The 8,961-nt window shown below is 41.6% G+C and overlaps 1 protein-coding gene across 1 annotated transcript in view; it reads right to left on the bottom strand.

Annotated features, from left to right (window-relative positions):
* LOC104967920 (zinc finger FYVE domain-containing protein 26-like) overlaps positions 1 to 8,961 on the bottom strand; it is a 16,515-nt gene that overhangs the window by 3,382 nt on the left and 4,172 nt on the right. The gene's annotated exons all lie outside the window — the stretch shown is intronic.

Below are 8,961 nucleotides of genomic sequence, written 5' to 3'. Positions count from 1 at the left end.
ATGTCATAAACTCAAGTTGTACATTTCCTTCATCTTTCATGTCATAAACACAAAGTTGACATTTTCATCTTTCATGTCCATAAACCCAAGTTGTACCACTCTTCATCTTTCATGTCCTAAACTCAAGTCTGTACATTCTTCAATCTTTCATGTCCATAACACAAGTTGTACACTCTTCATACTTTTCATGTCATAAACTCAAGTTGTACATTCCTTCAATCTTTCATGTCCATAAACCAAGTTTGTACATTCTTCATCTTTCATTCCATAAACTCAAGTTGTACTTCCTTCATCTTTCATCTCATAAACACAAGTTGTACAATTCTTCATCTTTCATGTCCATAAACACAAGTTGTACATTCTTCAATCTTTCATGTCCATAAAACCCAAGTGTGTACATTCTTCATCTTTCATGTCCATAAACCCCAGTTGCATTCTTCATCTTTCATGTCCATAAACCCAATTGTACATTCTTCATCTTTCATGTCCATAAACTCAAGTTGTACATTCTTCCATCCTTTCATGTCCACTAAACACAAGTTGACATTCTTCATCTTTCATTTTTCAGTAGTCTTTTTCTTCCATCACCCATTTATTGAATATGGTCCCTTGTTACATGAATTCCAAGTCATTTGCCTTCATTAAACATGAGGTGACGAAAGGTGGAGACGTGAAGTGACAATTACTAGACGGTAAGATATGAAGGAGAAGTCATTGCCTTGTGTATTAATAAGTCCCGGAAAGGGGGATAAACATTCCATTCGACTGTGCTAGTCCTAAATGAAGAACAGTCTACGTGTGTTACGTCAATAAATGCTTCACATTGACTTATCGGATGTTTTTTACGTTATGACCCTCTACATCAATCTATAGCACTGAAACTCATTTCATTTCATGTCTCACATCGTTATGAGACAATTTTCAATTTTTTTCAGGACGTAATTTTACAATGAGTTCATTTTCATCTTTAAAAATCCGTAGGTTTTATATGAATTTCATCGTTTCATTTTTTTTTTTACATCTTCATTAGAACATGACCTCATTTTCATCTTCATGAGGTTCTATAACATGAAACTCATGTCATCTTCATGGTCTCACATCCTTATGAGACCTGTCATTGCACAGAAGACTAGTTTCTGGTGTGTGTCGGGTGTGTGTTTGTGGACCAGCTACAACTGCATGGGCCTCACCTCAGACCTCTTGAGCGACCTACCCAAAGGTCCCTACTTCTCTCAGAAACTTTGAAGCCTGAGGACGCCACCTTGGAACGGAGGGTTCGAAAAACGGTGGAAAAGTTAGAGTAGCACCAGCCCACCTGTGGGTTTTGTGATTCTCTCTAGTTACACAATAATAACTATAAATCCCACATCTACATCCCGACGCTTTAAAACTCTTTTTTTACTGATTAACCCCTAATAAGACTACTCTAACATTGAACGCTCTAACCTCCCTAAAAACCGACCTAGGTTAATGCATAAATTATAGAACGTCGGGTCAAAAATGGCACAAACGTAGTAGAGAAGTGTAATATGAAGTAACGAAATGAGCATGTTATGTTATTTTGACATAAATAATCGTGAAGATATTGGGGCTCTGGGTTTCACGTCATCGTCTCTTGTGAATTATTTATTGGAGTTGTTTGGTAGTTCATTTATATTCCTTCCATTCCGCTATGCACGTGTCAATTTCCCCAACACCGTCCCAAAACTGTAATCCCCCAAATCCCACAATTCTCATTCTATTTTTCATGAAATAACTAGGGTTAAAACCATAACCATGTCTATTCTCTTTAATTTTCTGATACTCTGTTCTCGATTTTCCATTTTATTTTTGTTATTTACTTGTCTATTACCGACTAGAACGTGTGAAATTTTTCCCCCAAACCGACGAGCTGATTTCAATTAAGAGGTTTTTATTAACGTACATGGAGACTTGTAGGGTCTCAGGTGTCGTCGGGCCTCTTACTGGGTAGGCTCGTCTTCCCTTGAGGCCGGTCGTAGAATCAACAAGTCCACCCCCATAGGGAAATGAAGGAGCGCCCGGTCCTTAGTCGCGACCGCTACACAGAGAAAGGATAGAGGAACCGCTCGAAGACTCGCCCCGTCGTCAAGCAGCAGACGGGCAATGGGAGACCTACTAGCTGCACGAAGCGGCCACAGGGTATTGATTTGACACCTACGTTCCACCCCTCTTTTATGTTTATTTTTGGACCAATGACAGTGGATTCTTGTGCGTGCGTCACTGAGGACTTTATAGCCAACTGTCATCTTTCCCTCACGCGTGGAGCGCTTTGTGGGGGACAAAGAAGAGCACGCGAAAAGCTACGACAAGCAAGTCGAAACTACGAGTAATGACGGGGACGACGACTACACTCTTTACAAAAAAAGAGGTACCTCTAAGTCCTTCCAACAGCGACAGTATACGGTGTTTTCGATTTTTTGGTGTGATACACACGCTGTATATAATAAATACAATAATAATACTTATTACAAGCCTATTTATTGAAACGGTTACATCATAGACGGTGATGCAAAAAAAACGATAATAGGATAATGGTTTATTACGCAATTATACATGTAATTAACTGTACACTGGGTAGATACACATCTATGTTATTTCAGGATAGAATACTCGTACAAAGACTGGCCAAATAACGCCAAGTACGCACTGCACTATTGCTAAATATATTAATCCATATAACGGTTCTACTGTTGCTCTTACAAATAGCCCCCGTGAATCGAATAAAACAATGAAGGATTAGTTACGTAATCCCGACGAAAATCACTGCTAATTGGGTTCTCTTCATAAATTCATAGGAATGAATCCATTTTCATTATATTGTCGCACTTTTTGTGATACTTTAGGACGTTCCAATTGTATATTAAATAAAACAAGATATTAAATGAGGCACTATTGACCATTTCAGAGATATAACATACGTATCATGTAGTATTAAGGCCTTAAATAACAAAACTAATATACACAAGTATTAATATAAGTTGTACGTTTCATTGATAAAGTTCAATACACAGAGTTTTTGAATGCTAATGAATGTTTATTTACATTAAGGTTTTGACCCATCTAAACACGTCTCTATCTTCCTTCATTACTCCCAGGATTAAAGTTATTTATGTGTAAAATTTCTTGGCTATAAGTAACTAATACACGAAAGGACTCAGGAACTAAGGACTTTATTTTGAAACTAACTAACTAATACATATGGGTAACATAGTAAAGGTGATAAATTTGGAAAATTTCCAGATGGATAATTGCGATTTTAAGTGAAGAAGTCGAGAAGATGTAGTTGTAAAACACAGGGGAGAGAAGGTACAGAGAAGATGTAGGTTGTACACAGCGGAGAAGAAGTACAGAAGAAGAATGTAGTTGTGACACAGGGGAGAAGAGGTACAGAGACACGGATGTAGTTGTTACACAGGGGAAGAAGAGGTACAGAGAAGATGTTAGTTGTACACAGGGGAGAAGAAGTACAGAGAACATGTAATGTTGTACACCAGGGGAGAAAGAGGTACAGAGAAGATGTAGTTGTACACAGGGGAGAAGAGGTACAGAGAAGATGTGAGTTGTACACAGCGGGAGAAGAAGTACAGAGAAGATGGTAGTTGTACACAGGGGAGAAGAAGTACAGAGAAGATGTAGTTGTACACAAGGGGAGAAAGAAGTAGCAGAGAAGATGTGTTGTACAACAGGGGTAGAAAGAAGTACAGAGAAGATTAGTCTGTACACGGGGAGAAGAGTCACACGAGAAGATGTAGTTGTACACAGGGGAGAGAAGTACAAGAGAAGATGTAGTTGTACACAGGGGAGAAGAAGGTACAGAGAAGATGTAAGTTGTACACAGGGGAGAAGAAGTACAGAGGAAGATGTAGTTTCGTAACTCACAAGGGGAGAAGAAGTACAGAGAAGATGTAGTTGTACACAGGGGAGAAGAAAGTGCAGAAGAAGATGTAGTTGTACACAGGGGAGAAGAAGGACCAGACCGCCGGAAGATGTAGTTGTACACAGGGGAGAAGAAGTACAGACGAAGCCCACTTGTAGTTCGCGTCCACCCACCAGCGGGAGAAGAGGTAACAAGAGAAGATGTAGTTGTACACAGGGCGAGAAGAAGTGCAGCAGAAGATGTAGTCGGTACACAGGGGAGAAGAAGTACAGAGAAGATGTAGTTGTACACAGGGGAGAAGAAGTACAGAGAAGATGTAGTCGTACACAGGGGAGAAGAAGTACCAGAGAAGATGGTAGTTGTATACAGGGGAAAGAAGCGTACAGAGAAGATGTAGTCGTACACAGGGGAGCACACATCTTCTCTGAAGACTTTCAAAGTCCTTGGTTTCTAACGAGAGACGACCCAAAAGAGGGACTAGGTCAAAGCATATTTTTGGAAAGACCTTTTACTCGGACTAGTCTAACCACACAACAACCGGTGACAACAATACTACAGTATTGCTACACCAACCGAACACACTGGGGCTAAATCGTTAGTCGTCTTGGTTCCATTCCGAATACATATTATTGAATGGCACAGAGGGGAAGGGGCGGAAAAAAAATAACAGCACGCTTAACCTAAATATATACCAAAAGCAAAAATTTCGCACACTTAGTTTTGTAACTACTTTATACGTCTCATTAAATCTTCTTACGCTGTCCTGAGCACAGTGTTGTTTTTGTTCACAGTAAAGTATTCCGCACTGATACAATTTTCTATGTCTTAATTTTTCGGACAAGAGGAGGTCGTCGTTTGTGTTTTCATGTGTAGAACTGAAATCGAAAGAGGTATTTTCAATAATGTAAAAACTGTCTTTTTTTCGAAAAGATTAAAAAAAAACAGATTAAGGAGTAAATTAAATTAAACATAAATAAAATTTAGTGTTCATATATGTATAAACCAAAGTGATAATTAATTAAATTAAAAAATATGAAAATAAATAATTAAACAACAACAAAATAAATAAAAATATTAGAAAATAAATAAACAATAAAAATATTATATAAATAACAAAAAATTTACCTAATAAATACAACTAAAATACATAAATTTATAAAAATTAATTGACAAAATTAAAAAAAAAAAAGTAAAATTACAAATTGAAAAAAAAATTGTAAGTAAAAATATATGAGAAAAATAAAGCAAATCAGAAGGAATAGTGATAGAGGACGTGTGGGTTGGAACGACAGTCCACAAATTTTTTCCACGTGCCCCTTTGGAGCTAATTTTTGGACTAGCGCACACGTGCACCGTCCGTTATTTTTTACTCACCTAGAGAGCGCGCGGTCTAAGTCTCTTTCCGCGCCACTGGACGACTAGCTATTGGCAGAACACAACTCACTACCACCATGTTGACCTCGCCCTTTTGTGAAAACTAGACGACTGCCAAACAAAACCACACCAATAACTAGTTGTGACTATAATTTCCGGCATTGGTAGCCTCAGTTGTAACCCCCCCTCGGTGTTTAAGTCTAGTTGTAAACTTATGATTAAAGGACGGTAAGATTCTTCCTTTTATTATTTTTAAGTCGATTTGTACCCTATGAATTTTGGCACAATTTGGGTGTACGGGGGCGGGCAACCCCCCGTTTCGTTTGTTTTGACACAGGGTCCGTACCCGCATCCTTCGTCAGGAGCTACCCAATCCTGTTAAAGTGCCCACTCCACACCCGTCTACGCACCTGGATTGGAGGCCTGATCCTCCCACGACCACCGTACGACTTCTTAAAAAAATGTTACAACTTCAAATTGTTCGTAGTTCAGACCACGGTGAAACTCCCGTTTTTACTTTCTAGATACCTATGTCACGAGAGTTGTCGCGGTAAACTTGTGTCCTTGACATTCGTCTAAAAGATAATGAAATACGTATAATGCTTAGTCAGGGACATCGATAAGGACTTTTCAAGCCAAAATGTAGTCTTGATGTTCAATGCATTTGTTTCTTCGATTCTGGCCTGCCGCAAGTAATTGTACATCGGTATGCTTTATTTTACTTATATCCAAATCCCTACTGATCTCCTTTTTCTACGGTCTTGACTACCTCCCGTTTAATTTTTGTACTGACGGACGACGAACCTCGTAGATGCGATTGACTTCGACCTGAGCCTGCACGCTGTCGCCTTTATGTGGGCCCATGTTTTATTTCCGAAACGTAATTTGTTTGTTTCCACCCCTTTGGTAACGTATACTTTTCTTATAATAAGTAAAACCACTTCAAAGTGTTAATTGTCTTTTATTGTTAATCCGATATATAACCCCGTGTGAAACTCGCATAGACTTTTACATGTACCACTAGACGAGACATAATTTTATGTTAATTCCTCTAGTTGTGTTTTTTCTTTCACCTGCACTAGTTTTTGTTTGCCTCTCCACTCATCGCGAAGTAGTTTTGTCCTTTACTCAGTATTTGTTTATTTTTGTTCATAACAGAATGTTCATAATCAAAATACGCTTAGTACTTGGACACATGGAAATTAGATTTACAGTAAACATACCAGATGAGATACGTTAAACAACAACAACACATACAGAAGAATGCAAACATACAGCATAAGACACACTATAGTTAAGAGACTTTACACTTGTGAAACTTGAAGTGAAGTGTAGTCCTCTCTGCGAGCAAAAACTACTTTCTTATGTATACATAACAGTCTTATGTCTACTTACATCTACTCAAAACCTCTAATCCGGGCAACACGTCCTTCATGAAGCCCCTCCCCTCTTCGCTAGGCTAACTTTGGGGGGCCCAGATTTGGGACACCAGCCACTTACCTATCAACCCCCCAGCGAGATTTCCCCTCCCGACATCGAACTGGAGACCCACCACCACTAACCTACCAACCCGCCAGACTTCCCTCCCCGAATCGAACTGGGACCACCACCACTTACCTATCAACCCAGCGAGATTTCCCCTCCCCCGAATCGAACTGGGACCACCACACAACTACCTACCAACCCCAGCAGACTTCCCCTCCCCGAATCGAACTGGGACCCCACCACTTTACCTATCAACCCCAGCCAGACATTACCCTCCCCGAATCGTAACTGGGACCACCCACCACTTACCCTATCAACCCAAGCCCAGACTTCCCCTCCCGAATCGAACTGGGACCACCACCACTTACTATCAACCCAAGCCCAGACTTCCCCTCCTCGACTGGGACCAACCACGCACTTACCTACACACTTACCTACAAACCCCAACCAGACTTCCCCTCCCCGAATCGAACTGGGAGGCCACCACCAGCCTCGACGGGACTTCCAACCCAGCCAGACTTCCCCTTCCCGAATACGACTGGTGTGACCACCACACTTACCTACCAACCCCAGATGTCGAGACTTCCCCTCCCGAATCGAACCTGGGACCACCACTCACTTACCTATCAACCCCAGCCAGCTTCCCCCTCCCCCGACCTGGGGAACCACCACCACTTCCTACCAAACCCCAACCAAACTTCCCCTCCCCGAATCGAACTGGGACCACCACCACTAACCTATCAACCCAAGCCAGACTTCCCTCACCGAATCGAACTGGGACCACCACCACTTACTACCCACTTACCGTATGAACCCAAGCCAGCCTTCCTCCTCGAACTGGACCACCACCAATTAACTACCATTCCCCAACCAGACTTCCCTCCCCGAATCAGAACTGGGACCACCACCACTTACCCTATCAACCCCAGCCAGACCTGCCCCTACCCCGAATCGATCTGTGACCACCACCACTTACCTACAACCAAACAGATTCCCCTCCCCGACATCCGAACCTGGAACCACCCCCTACTGTATCAACACCCCACAACCAGACTAGTCCCTCCCCGAATCGAACTGGGATCAGGTCAGTCTCTGGTGTACGGACCTCCAGAGAAGGGCCTCTCATGCAGGTAACGGATAAATCAAACTGGAATAAAATGTCCGTTTACGAGGTGAGGGCCTCTGGTGGTGTACACGCAATTGGTTTCAACTGGTCCTCGATAAATGTCCGTTGACTCAAGGGTGGGCCTCTGCTGCTGGTCAACCAACGGCCAATGTTTCACTGTCTGGATTAAATCTGGATAAACTGGTCCACATCTTCGAGGCACTTGTGTTGAATTGTACCCTATTGGAGCAGTTACCTGAATGAGCAAGTGACCTTATAATTACGGTCTAAGCTTATGTTGTATCGTTAAGAGGCAGTTACTTGACCACTCCACTTCCCTATCACTTCTCCTATGGTTTCCCAGCGAAACTGTTGTCTCACTACTCTCTTGAGATTGGCGATCAATGGTTACCGTTAAGACCTTCTCCACACTCGGGTTCTTGTCCCCCAACGCGTTTTTGTACCGCCCGACTGCCGTACACACACAGACCAAACTTTCTAGCTCCTACGCCGGGAGACTCCGGCGCTTTATATCGGGTGACGTACAGAGGATTCCCACATACACACAATCCTCATCTAATTCTCTCTGAGAACTGCCTCACATTTTCCAAACAGGCTGGTTCCTTTAGTCTGAATGTGTGTTTGGTGGCGTGATCATTATTATTTAGAGTCATTGCGTGCCTATTGATTTGAACACGATCCGTGTATCCATCATTTCCTGGTCTTCTCTAAAGAAGAGGGACCAATGAAAACGTTGTCATGTTGCCGTTGGTCACCATGGAAACATTCATTAGCTAACAATGACATTATTGTTCTATTAATATAAAGGGAGGTCAGGTACTCTTTAAAACAGCTGCTAGTTATGGGTACTTTTTACTGAAGTACATTTCAAAGCCTCTTTACTTTTACTTGAGTAAAGAAGTTTAGTCAGTATTGTACTTTTTAAACACGAGTATCTGTACTTCTACTTGAGTAAAGGATGTGTGTGCTTTTGCCCTCTCTGATGAACATACTTCGTGACTCGTGTGTCGCCATCCATCTAGTCATTCTACGTTTGTGAGAGGCCCAAGTTGGACTAGGAGTTTTGGGGACGAACCCT

Source organism: Notothenia coriiceps, unplaced genomic scaffold (assembly GCF_000735185.1).
Source record: "Notothenia coriiceps isolate Sejong01 unplaced genomic scaffold, NC01 NC01_scaffold00037939, whole genome shotgun sequence".
Classification (NCBI taxonomy): Eukaryota; Metazoa; Chordata; class Actinopteri; order Perciformes; family Nototheniidae; genus Notothenia; species Notothenia coriiceps.
Note: the sequence above shows the minus strand (reverse complement) of the source record. Positions and strands in the feature narration are given on the sequence as shown.